Source organism: Xyrauchen texanus, chromosome 20 (genome assembly GCF_025860055.1).
Source record: "Xyrauchen texanus isolate HMW12.3.18 chromosome 20, RBS_HiC_50CHRs, whole genome shotgun sequence".
Classification (NCBI taxonomy): domain Eukaryota; kingdom Metazoa; phylum Chordata; class Actinopteri; order Cypriniformes; family Catostomidae; genus Xyrauchen; species Xyrauchen texanus.
Window position 1 is genome coordinate 31,353,543 of NC_068295.1, and position 13,985 is coordinate 31,367,527.

Consider the following 13,985-nt stretch of genomic DNA (forward strand, 5'->3'; position numbering starts at 1 on the left):
TGTTTTTCCTCCCATAATTATATTCTGTTGATTTATGTGCTATTGTATCCAAATCATTTACACGAATAAAGATAAATGTGGATATGAGAAAGGACGTAATTAATTTGACTTTTATAAAATTTATAACATGAAAAAGATTTCTGAAATTAAAAATGTAATATGTCAGAGCAAATTAGCCCACATGGATTCGTGATCTCCAGCTGGTGAAGCTTTTAATAAGCTTACATATCCAGCTCCAAACACCTGTTTCTGATTCATCTCTTTATGACTGGAAACAGATTACCACTATTATGAGAATGGAAGAATACTGCATCCATATGAACGCTTTGTTCCAAAACCAAGTGAGCTATCTCCCTTGGCAGCTTTTTAAGGCATCATAGGTATGCTCCTGACACGGAGACTATTCCAAAAGGTAGGCAACTTAATTGTCCTGCTTTCTAAGATACCTTCTTTTGGCTGCGTTCCAGTTAAAGGCATAGTTAACCCAAAAAATGAATAATTCTGTCATCATACGCTCACCCTTAATGTCATTCCAAACCCATATGACTTTCTGTCTTCTATGGAATCGAAAAAATATATTTTAAAGGGGTCATATAATGCCATTTTTGTACAAGTTAATATGAATCTTTAGGGTCTAAATGAAAACTTTGTAATATACTTTTATTAAAAATTCTCATTAGTATTTTAAGAAAACACTAATTTTACCTGCTCAGAAACAGCTCTGTTTTCAGCACGCCGTTTCAGAGCATATGACTTTAAATGATAATGAGCTTTGGTCACCCCGCCTCTCCGTTGCCTATACGAAAGCAAAAATAAGTGATCAGATAACATCAATTAGAGTATTAATAGTCTTGAATCATATGCATTTGCAAGATGTAAACAGTATTTTGCCAGTATTGTGTTACCATTCATCTTCATGCAGTTATAACTGTTTTTTTGACATTACTTCTTAATCAGTAACATACAAGTAAACCAGGTGTAACTTAGTGTTACCATGTTAACTGTAACACCTGCGTACACAGTTTTTAATAACACAATAACCATAACACGTTGTTCATTATAAACGTGGGATTATGAATTATATTGAGAACGTCGTAACGTTATGGAAAACATGCCGTAATGTACCCTGAGTGTAAACATTAGCCACATTCATTGTGAAGCGTGCAAGCGATTTGCAAAGATTAATATAAAGGTTAATAAAGCGTTACACTTACTTCTTCTGGAGGTGCAGAGGGAATATAAATAGTTGGTACCGAATCTTTTTCAGCAGCAGCTTCTTAGCAAAACCAGCTTTATACTGACCCTCGTTTATAAAGCAGTCTGGTGAAAAATGATTCGCGCAAACATGAACGCATTGACGTTGCTTGTGGGGAATATTCCCGTCGTAAACAAAACTCAGCCACTGCGTCTTCAGCGGTTCAGATTTAGGAACATCAAAATGACTGCTGTGTTCGTTATTACACCGAAGAACAGAACACCACAATCGCTAGGCGCCATTCTGCTCCAGTGTATCAACAATGATGACGGACTATGATTGACAGCTCAGCTCACGAGCGAGGGTGGTCTGTGTTGAAACACTGCTGTCAATCAACAATCCTGGGAGGGGCGTCTGACTGTGTGATGTCACACGGTCAAACGGCTCGATTTGAGGCAGGAGAAAATATATAAGGAGATTAAAACAAAAACACTGGATGGATTTTTATCATAATAGGATGGTTGTGTACAGGCACAGCCAACACACATTTCAGTACAATCAACTTGAAAAAGTGCATGTACCATTATATGACCCCTTTAAAGGATCTTCCACATGCTGATTTCAATACAATGGTAGTAACTCAATTTATCCTTGTGCAACTCTGCATACACATGCGTGGATGTATTTTGTCTTTGATACATGCAACACATAATGATATTAATTAAAACCGAATCATTTCGGTTCAGAAGACTCTGGGCTGTCACTGAAAGTTGATGTACGGAGTCATTTGGCAAAACAACATGTCAGATCACAGTGGAGTCTTTGGGAGAAACGACAACAAAACTACATATGGTAACAAACCTGATACATTTTTTACATTGAAACCTGTTTGAGTCAAAATATTGGAGTCTCTAGTTTCATCCAGGATGCCATTTTTAAAATTTGAGCAATTTTTCTCAAAACATCACGCTGCTAAACTCAATGTACACTATTGTGTACAATAGCACAAGGTTTTCATTAGAAATCCCATATGTACTATTCATTTTCACATTTAGAAAATGTTTTTTTTTTTTGCTTTCAGAGGCTTTATATGGCGTTAGGATGAATATAAGGTGCATTTCGAGACCAGTGCAGACAGACAGCACACTGAAGGTTAAGTCATTCACTAAATAGGCAGCATCCTGTAGCTTCCCTATAAAGCCAAGTGCTTTCGATACAAACTTCCTATCAAAAGTTCAGTTTCAGGCTGCAGATGATGTTTAAACCACTCAACATGGTTGGCAGACATGGAACAATGGTAATCAGTACTTGCATTCAGTACTTTGAACAGTTTGATTAAAAAAAAAAGAAAGATCTGACTTTGTTGGTATCATTTCAAATTTCACAACTTAGTCCCGCTGTCCACATATGTGGATATACATTTTTAAGGAAAAGTATTTGCTGTTTTGTTTTTTTGCATGTTTAGTGGGTGCTACTAGTTACAAATCTAAAAAAGAAATGGAAAATGTAAACAGCAGTAACAATTGGGTCTCAGGAAGTAATAGCTTAAAAAGCACCCAAAAATGTCATAAAGGTAGTTCATGTGACTTATGCATCTTATTCCAGGGCTTACAATCACTTTGTGTGATGAACAGGCCAAAATTAAAGTTGTTATTCATCCTCAAAGCAAATCAGATCATTGATCAACTGCTGTATACAGAGCCTAAATAAAAATGTTGACGAGACTTGCAGAAAAAAAAAAAAAAAGAGTAAATAATGACAGAATTTTCATTTAAGATGCTGCCATAGAAAGCTGCTGCCTATGCATGAAGCAAGGTAGCTAACATTTTTTTTGGGACAGAGCTGTAGTGTACAAGTGGCTATTTTGATGTCCGGGATAAAAAGGGTGGGATGCGTAATGTAAGCCCCTGTAATGCCTTCGCCATACCAGCAATGAGCCCCCTGTTCTGCACTGACTCCTGCTGGGTGATGTGGGGTAAAATTGGCCCTCAGTTCACCCAGCTGTTATCTGTCACTCCTCACCCGCCTCCACACTCCTCTTCCCTAGGTCTTTACTCCACTCGGGTGCGGCTCCTCTTTCCTGTTGGATGAAGGCTTACAGAAGCTGGTTTGGAGGGCAGAATCATACAGCTCCACCTGGAGCGCCAATGCCGTCAGAATATGTTTATTTAGAGCATTGCTATGCCACTTTAGTGCCAGCGGTTATTATAATAATATACAGGCTGAGTAAAGTTGCAAACTATTTATTTATGTACTTTTTCATGTACTGATTGGGCTAAATCATCTTGAGTGGGCTGCACATGCCATCTCACATTTTACACTGTGTCTTAAAGCATGAGACGATAAAGCGTAAATTGATAAATCATGTATCTTCCATGCTAATCACATTTTTTGTCACGACTGTTGACAGCATTTCATTTAAAAAAAAAATTTTTTTTTTTTGACACGCTGGGTAGTCCTGCCCACAGTAAAATCTCACTGGTCCAAAAGTCCCGCCCCTAATAGCTGTATATCAAACATCAGCTGTGTTCTGATTGGCTGTAATATTCTTGCTTCATACAGAATTTTGCTTAGGACATAAAATGTTATGTTAAAACTTGATGTGCATGCCCTTTTTTTTTTTTTTTTAGCTGTGTTGGTTTCCAAAGTATTTCTCCCCAAAAAAATTGCCATAGGGATTCCTTAAAATACTTCATAAAAGAGTTTCTAGCTATGATAGTTTAATCTGAAGTTGATTTGAAAGTATTTGAATTGATGGTTTCATCAGAAGCATATGCCATCGATTAACAACCTCAGAGCCCAATGCAGGTCTCTATTTTAAGGTTTATAATTTATGATTAAAACTAATTTGCCTATGGAGAAACTTTATGGGATTTTTACTTTCAGAACCTGAATTGTGTGCTAATATGTTGTGGATGTTATTTATATTATGGCTGGTTTTATTATAACTTATATTGTCTTAAACCAGCCTTACAGTTCAGCTGGTCTGTTTTTATGATTTTAAAGGGATAGTTCACCCAAAAATTTTAATTCTCTAATCATTTACTCACCCTTGTGCCAACTCAGATGTCATCCCAAACAAAGATTTTTAGAAGAATATTTCAGCTCTTTAATGAAGCTCCAAAAAGCACATAAATGCAGCATAAAAGTAATCCATACAACTCCAGTGGCTAATTACATTTCTTCATAAGTGATATAATAGATGTGGTTAAGAAATAGATCAATATTGAAGTACCTTTTTACTATAAATGGTCCTCCCTGTCCAATAGATATGCACAAAGAGTGTGAATCACCAAAAACAAGAGAAGAGGAATGTGAAAATGAAAGTGGAGATTTATACTTAAATATTGATCTGATTCTCTCCCAAAACGATCATATCGCTTCAGAAGACATGGATTAAACCACTGGAGTATTATCAATTACTTATATGCAGCCTTTATTTGCTTTTTGGACCTTCAGAGTTCTGGCCACCATTCACTTGCATAATATGGACCCACAAAGCTGAAATATTCTTTTAAAGTTGGTTGTGTTCTGCAGAAAAAAGAAAGTCATACACATCTGGGATGGCATGAGGGTGAGTAAATGATGAGAGAATTTTATTTTATTTTTGGGTCCCTTTATAGGGGTTTTAGAGATCAGCTGGCTAACCAACTAAGCACCAGCCTGGCCAGGCAGGGAGACCAGGTAAACTATCTTAAACAAGACTAAAACTAACATAACACCTTAGGCTGGATTATCCTTTTTGTACCTTTGTATATACTGAACTTCTCCTGCGTATAAATCTAGCCCAAATATCCTGTTGAGAAGAAATAATTGTGAGAAAAGTGTGATTTAAACACATCACACACATAAACAGACAAGCAGACCTGTTTCTGTCTTACAACTAAATCATAGCCTTTTTTTCTCTAAAGCAATAACATTTACACGAAGAGATGGTTGAGTAAGTGCACACTGAACTTCAAACCCACCATAATTGTGTATCTTGTGGGATGAAACTTGTGAATTGTACGTGGATTGCGAGAGAACAACAGAACTGATTAGCAGTCATTAGCTTTGCTTGCTGGAGCGTTTTGACACCTGTCTCCCAGCCTTTCTCTCTACATGCTACAGCTAATCCCTCTATATTGCTGGTCACATGGCGGAAAGACTGCAGGGTAGAAGAAGACAGGTGTTGTGTGTCCCAAAGCTAAAAAATACTGCTGTCATAGGCAGTATATTAAGGCAGGAAGTCATCTAGTGTTTACAAAACATCTTGTCTACTAATATGCACTATATCTCTTGGACGAAAGAAAGTCATTCTGTTTTGGAATTAAATGTACATTAGTAAACGATGACAACATTTTCTTTTTTGGGTGAATTATCCCTTTAAACCATTGACTGGCTGTGCCTTGAGGGAGCAAGGCAGTGGCTTTACGATTCGGACACAGCCAGAGAGAGAGAGAGAGAGCTTTACACAAAGTACATGACAAATGTCTAGGAAAGAGGGTCAACGACTAGATTAGGACTGATGGAGCACTCCTTTTCTGGAACACAAATGATTACTGATGTGTCATCTATTGTCAGATGCAAGGTAGCTACAGATGGCGCCACATTAAGACATGAAACATTTCTCGCCTGTAAATTCCACTTTCCGAAGGCTATGAGATTGACTTCTTGAATAAGTTGTGCATGGTCATATGAAACCAAGCAGGGGGGCCGTGCCGCATGCTTTCGTTTAGGCAATCCTCCATCTCGGCATAAGATGCAGTATGCGGCATACCATCTGGTTGCCTCTTGTTTACAGTACACAGTGTCAGCTCAGGCTTATTAATCATGCTTACACAAATGTCTTAATTACTCCCTATGTAGCTGCTCTGACTCCAACCCACAAGTTGACCTTTCTCTCCCGGTTCCTTTAAACCATTAATCATACACAATCAACGCCAGCAGAGGCAAGGAGATGACTAGACTCATTCCCAGTCACATAGAGGCACCATACAGCCGCATGTTGCCACCCAGACCTGTGCCAGCTTTTGTGCATATCTTTATTAATCACTCTCTTGCTAAGCCAGTCATACACATGCATGCACAAAAAACAAATTAAAAGTTAACCAAAATAGGAAAGTGACTCACTCAGGGTGTTAGCAAGCACAAACATGTTCAGTGCTTTTCTGTTTTTAAGATACTTTACCACAATGTTACGATACGTTCGCCACCCTAGGTTTTAAGCCATTAACGGCAAATGTCATTGAAGAAGAATTTTTGAAGAATCTTCATGCAGCTCTTTTTACTACAATGACATTTTATAGTGACCACTGCTATCAAGCTCCAAAAAGGACTGAAAATACCATTAAAGTTTATTTCAAGTCTTCTGATGCCATACGATAACATTTGTGAAGAACGTGCCAACATTTTAGTCTTAATTAATTGACTTTTTAACTCATACTCTATTCCGCATATTCGAACTGGCGCACTACGATCGGTTACGACACACGCGAGAACCATTGCCGTTTGCCATCAGTGACTTAAAACCTGGTATGACACATTTATTGTGACATATTGTAAGGCTTTTGTGTTTTACAAAATACACTCACTGACCACTTTATCAGGTACAGCTGTACACCTACATATTCATGCGATTATCTAATCAGCCAATCATGTGGCAGTAGTGCAATGCATAAAATCATGCAGATCCAGGTCAGGACCTTCAGTTAATGTTCACATCAACCATCAGATTGATCTCAGTGATTTCAACCTTGGCATGATTGTTAGACCCATCAGTAACTGCTGATCTCCTGGGATTTTCACACACAACCATCTCTAGAGTTTAATCAGAATGGTGCCAAAAAAACTAAAAAAACATTTAGTGAGCAGCAGGTCTGCGGACGGAAATACCTTGTTGATGAGAGAGGTCAACGGAGAATGGTCAGACTGGTTCGAGCTGACAGAAAGGCTACGTTAACTCAGATAACCGCTCTGTACAATTGTAGTGAGCAGAATAGCATCTCAGAATGCACAACATGTCAAACCTTGAGGTGGATAGGCTACAACAGTAGAAGTCCATGTCGGGTTCCAATTCTGTCAGCCAAGATCAGAAAGCTGAGGCTGCAGTGGGCACAGGCTCACCAAAACTGGACAGTTAAAGACTGGAGAAGCATAGCCTGGTCTGATGAATCTCGATGACTGCTGAGGAAAACAGATGGTAGTCCCACTGCAGCCTCAGCTTTCAGTTCTAGGCATTAACTGAAGGTCCTGGCCCGTATATGCATAGCGCTGCTGCCACACGATTGGCTGATTAGATAATCCAGTGAATAAATATGAACTAGTTGTACAGGTGTACCTAATAAAGTGGTCGTAAGTATTAAATACAGCTTAGAGTTTTGGAACAATAATGATACATTTTTGATAACTTTGTTAGCAAACCAGACATAGGTTACATTGCATGTTCTTGACTGCAAGTTGCTACAAATACTGTATTCATGGACTAAAGATGTGAGTTTCACATCTAGATATGATATTCAGGCATTTATTTCAGGCAATGATTCATGTCTGTCACATGACTGGGATGTAGGCACGTAGCTTTGATGCAGACGGCCTTTAACATTTCAGATATTGTTTAGCCAGGCGCACAGCAGATTGACAAGTGGAGCATCTTCTCTAGCAGGTAACTGACATGCCTGGCTACCCCCACCAGACAAAAGCTCAATATATAATTTGTCAGGGATGGGCTTTCATTCAATCATGCCTTGACACTCAATGTACCAGTGGAAGCTATAGTTTTATGCAAAAGAGCAAGAGAATGCACATGACAGTCAAAACAAAGTGTTTACTATTCAAACAGCCCCACTCATTACAGTTTTCATGAACTCATACCCTGGAAAAATGCTTGCCCTTGCGCTTGATTATAGTTTTGCTTTCGTTTAATTATTGAACAAAAGTTTTGATGTATTTTCTCATATATTCATACGATTAAGTCATCTTGCATCACTTAGAGACAAAGAGCTAAATGCAACTCCAAAGTTCTGTAATAGTTTTATGGCTGCCCACGAATTGCAGTCATACATTTTTCATTCTTTTTAATTCATGTCCATAAATCAGTCTCAAGCTTGCTCTAACTGCCTAAATGGCATTGCTGCATATCTCTGGCATGTGCATATCAGCGGATCTCTGAAAAAATCTGAAAGCTTATGGAATGTATTGCATTAATTGAACATCATAAATTATACAAGCTTTTATAATGGCAAGCCATAAATAACCCTGATCCATTGGAATCTGTAACACATCTCTGCTGAGATTAAATGTTTGGAGTATATGCTGATTTCATTATAATAGATTTCTCTTAGCTGGTTTTACTTAGAACTCAGTGGAAAAGATGGGATAGTGCTAATATTAAATAATACATCATTAACTATAATATTAAAGATTTTTGTATATTGTGCACATGGGTTACATTTTAAATATACACACACACATACATATATACATATATATATATATATATATATATATATATATATATATATATATATGTATGTGTGTATATTTAAACAATATCAAACTTGTAATCTTGCTATATGTCCCTACATCAGCATTGCTGTGATTCGGTCGAGTGCCGTAGGTAATTGCAGCAGTGATGATTTAGGGCCATATAGCATGATTGCGACTGTGATATTGATTATATACAACAGTTCAATGAACAAATACATTTAAAAAACTGAGAACTGTCATAAAAACGCATTTGTTCATGGAACTACTTTATTACACAGCAGATTAGCTGGTTCAAAACAAATTATGCATCCAAGCCTTTGTTAGTAATTAAAAACTGTCACTTCAGAAATAGTATCACAGCTTGTGCTGTTTCTAACAAGTTATTGGATAACCAAGGATGGATGGATGTGTGTATATGTGTGTGTGTGTGTGTGTGTGTGTGTAGAGAGAGAGAGAGAGAGAGAGAGAGAGAGAGAGACATGGAGCGTGTGTGATCACCTGTTGCCACACCCAAGCAGAGATGCTGTCAGCTTTCTGAAGATCAGCTTTCTCAGTGGAAAATAGCTGTCCAAGCAGGGGTATTTCTCCCTATTTCATAGAACCTGGTGCGGAAGTGTCATTCACTAAAGATATCCTCCATTTTAAACAGCGTGTCCACTCCAATGTGGAAAGTCCGATAAGAGGTAAGCGCCTTCAGTTTGTGTAATTAATAAGTCTGATGTGTCTCTCAGCTGTGATGAGGCGTAATGCTGAAGTTGTTAGTTTAAAGCCATTTAAAGCTATTTCCTAGCTTTAGTAGTAGTAATGCATGCGATCATGAAGAGCTGTTGTATGGAATCGGCTTCACTTCATGTCACCTAATTGGCTCATATTACACATAAAAATTAACTTTTGCAACCACATTCTGGCTAACATATGCAATGTAAAAAAAAAATCAGATCTGCACTGCTCTTACACTTTTATTTACAGTGGCACGAACACAATCTGAGTGATACACACAGTGAAGCGTCCGAGTACTGATACCATCAGTGCTCATGGAACGTCTCTCGTCCAATCAAATTCGAGGACCGGAACTAACTGTTGTATGTGTATATATATATATATATATATATATATATATATATATATATATATATATATATATATATATATGTGTATATATATAATATTATAACTTTTCAATCTAGTCTTCAAACTAGTCTTTGTATGTTAACATTAGTTAATGACGTATCTTGAACTAACAATAGATTATTTGGTAACACTTTACAATAAGGTTCTGTTTATTAGCATTGGGAAATCTATAAGGAAGCCAACAACAAGCAATATATTTTTACATCACTTATTAATGTTGGTTCATGCTAATAAAAATATTTTATTTAAAAATGTATTTTAAGTTAGTTCATAATGCGTTACCTAATGTTAAATTACACAGCTTATTAGTATATGTTACAATTCATATTAACCAAGGATATAAAAGGGTAGAAGTAAAGTAAGTTTGTGTTAACTAATGTTAATATATACAACCTATATTGTAAAGTGTGACGGGTTTCTTGTTCTTTATAAAAAAAAGTTAAACACGAATGGATAATTATTGACCATTTATAACATGTAATTCCTCTACATTCAATGAAGCTACTCGAAATTACTCTATTGCAATATTTGGATAAAGGCATCAGAGGGAGCTGTATATATAAAATTCAATATATATAATTTTTTCTCTTTGCATTGCTTTTGTGCCCCTGATGAACATGTTAAGATCAAGCTAAGCTGAGGTCTTATTATTAGTTATTCCAGCGCACTCCCAAGAGTGTGAAATGGATGATTAAGTACAGCCCTTTACCAAGGCATTTACAAACACTGTACACATTGAACTCTTGAATATTTTGTATTATCTACCATTAGATGGTACGTTTAGCACTGTTGCCAGTAATGGGCTTTCCAGAATAATTTAATTGGCTCATGTGCATTGGTTTAGTTGCGTTGGGAAAGAAATGAAGGGGAAGAAAATGCATCAATGGCTTCATGCTTTATTAGTGCACTGAATGAACCAAACCTCGCTGATGATCAGATTGAGGGCTATATAATAAAAATATGATACAGTGGCAAAGCCCTTGTTATGACGTAAAACCTAATTATCTCATGGAGCACAACTGAAAAAAAAATTGTTTTGTGATTAATTTATTGACATGGCTTTCTGTTTTCCGAGTGGATCAATAGTTAGCGTGAGATGGCTTCAGCTTTATAATCCCTTCCTGTGAGAACATGGAAACGGATGGGAACGTAGCTTACAAACTGTATCCACTCTTCCTCATCTATCAGACTGTAAATACTATTTCTATGATTTGACTGACCTAACCATCCTCACTTGATCCCACATTGTGTGCCATAATAAAGGGAGGTAGGGCAGAAAATACAATGACTTTGAGCAGGTCATGTTCTGTATTTCCTAGAACTTTTATAAAATGTGTTTTAAGGGATCCTAGCAGGCTGCTTTGAAGCACTCACACCTGCCTTTTCATTACTGACTGAATGCTAACAGGCCCATAAAGACTTTTGTTTGTCCCACTGAAACTTTTATTCATGACTGCTTTGTGACATAGAACGTAGCAGGTTGGCACAAGCCCCCGAAACAGCTTTGATGTCATTTTGCAAACGAAACTCCCACTCTGGTAATGAGTCGTAGGGTGCTATTGTATTTAACGGATGACAATGGAGTTTGTATCAAAGTAAGATCACCTATTCATTTCAGCTGGTTGCATTCATGCTTGCCCTGTGATGTCCTTCTCTACAATCTCAATTGAAACTGTCCTGGCCTCTTTGAAAGAAACAGGACATCTCGCCCTCTTTCCTTCTCTTTTGTTTGTGTTCCTTTGGTCTCACAGCCAGTAGCTTCCTTGAGAATTTGTATAAGGCCTGTTGCTTAGATGTGCAAATGAAAATACACATGGAGATATTCAAGAGAGTTGCCATTTCATAATAAATTATCAACAGCTTAGTAGATAAACAACTAACCTGTAGAACTTATTAACAGCACCATATTTGATTTATGACGTGAATGAAATAGGCCGACATACATCAATCATTACGTCAGTGTATTACTGATTGATAATGAAGTGCAAATAAGTAAATGGAGAAAAAGAATGTGCTATAAACTGGTGCACAGTTTCTAATATAAGAACAAACATGATGTTTAGAGCAGAATTCTAGATTATTTAATGGAATACATGCATTAACTGTGCTTTTAAAAATAAAATAATAAAAATTAAGCACTGAAAACTAGTGCACAGTTTATCTTAATTATACTTGAATTTAATACAAGTGCAAACGTGACATTTAGAGCACAGTTTAGCTCTTTTAGTGCAATACCTGTATTAACTGATCTTCTAATGTGTGCTCTCATATCTGTTTCCCTGCATGTTGATATCAGACACAGTAAATAATTTTGTCAAGTTCTTGTGCATCTACATATATATATATTTATTTTTTTTTATTTGGACGGTTATTTCCCTTTAAATCCGCATGTAACCGGCAAAGTTTAAACACTTGTTTTAATTAGGCAAAGCTCCATTGCTGTGGCACTACAAGCCCAATCTAAAGCATTTTTGACCAGCCCTGAATGTGTTTGACATGGACAAATCTCAAAACACTTTGGACTCCATTGCAGCTGTCTTTACCGTCGACCGCTATCAAACGGATCGCCTAAAACACATCTAAATTTACGATGACTAAATTAATTCTCAAACTCGCACGTAGTTTATTTGCGATAATATGTTAACAAACATTAAAGAACGGCTCACTGTTTATTGTCCTGATTTGCACAGAAAGGAAAAAAATTAAGAAAAAAATTGCAAATAATAATGAGACAGTGGGTAGGGATATGTGGGTAATGTTTTATTTTATTTTCTAATTAATTATTTGTCTCCTGCTTCCTAATACCTTGCTTTCCTCTTGCGCTTTCTCTATATTTCATTGGCTTTTGCTCTCTTGGTCTCTTGCTCGTCAGGACAGTGCACACTCCAGATGACTAGTCGGCCAGATTTCAAGCAAGTTTGAAATCCGACCTAGCGTCTGCGACTTGTTGGGACGACTCGTAGGCCACTCGCAGACAAAAAAACATCAAAGGAGACGAGCTGGAGTCGTTTAGTGTGTGCTAGGCTTAAGTCTATCCCTCACAGACTCGTTGTCGTTGTCATTCCTGTCAAAAAATTCAAGATAACATTACTGTAAATAGTCTAAAAGGTCTATGTGAGAGCACTGTAATTCCAAACCACATATAGAATAAAAGTATTCCATTGCTAACTTAAGGTTTTCTGGCAGCTAGGTTTGTTACAAAACCAGTAACTCTGTAGTCAATACCAATGTCATTACCACAATTGAAGACAATCCTTTATTTAAAAAAAAAAAATAATATATATAAATATATATTATATAATGATGGTGATGATGATGATGATGATGATGATGATGATGATGATGATAATAATAATAATAATAATAATAATAATAATAATGACTTAGCCAGGTTATTCTCCATTTACACTGAAAGAAAACAAATATTAACCTAAAAAATATTTCATGTGGTAGGCTAACATCTAAATTAACTGCTTTGATTGAAGTAAAAACATATTTTGTCATAATTATCTTGAATACATGTTTACACCAACAAATACTTGTAAGGGCCATATCAGTTAACATTTGCATGTTGCCACTTTTCTCAGTATAGTAAACATAGCTTCAAGTTTTTTAAAGTAAAGAGGAACCACCTGTTTGTTAGACCAATAGACAGGGTGATTGTTGGGAAACACACTTGAAAACATCCAAAATTTTAACAATTGTGACTGGTGCGCTAGTGGTACCACTTCAGGATACACTTCACCTCTAATATAACACAGTAAGATCCTTTTTTATTTTATTTAAGTATTTACTTGTTTCCAAAGTACTTTTGACATCCTCACTACCAACTCGAGCAACAAAGCAAGCTTTTCTAGTCATATTCACTAACACACATGAGATCAAGCCTACCTACAGACTGTCAAGGTGCGTCAAAGCGTATGTGTGTATGTTTAATATGCCAGAGCTGGTTTCAGCCAGATTGTGGTCTATAAGAAGGAATAACCCCTCTGAAGGGTCAACAGGTGAGAGGTCAGGAGTTAAAGGCTCATCTCTGTGATTTAGTAGCATTCGAGAGCGAGACGAGTATGTTCTGAAGGCTGATGTCTTTCCCCTGTGTAATTTGCTTCAGTTAGAAGCGAGTCAACCCATGAATAATGAAGGGTTGTTAGCCTGTGAGATGGAACAAGTGAAGGAAAACACAAAACACTCT

The 13,985-nt window shown here is 36.9% G+C and overlaps 1 pseudogene; it reads left to right on the plus strand.

Annotated features, from left to right (window-relative positions):
* LOC127660580 (leucine-rich melanocyte differentiation-associated protein-like) overlaps window positions 1–13,985 on the plus strand; it is a 295,294-nt pseudogene that overhangs the window by 90,498 nt on the left and 190,811 nt on the right.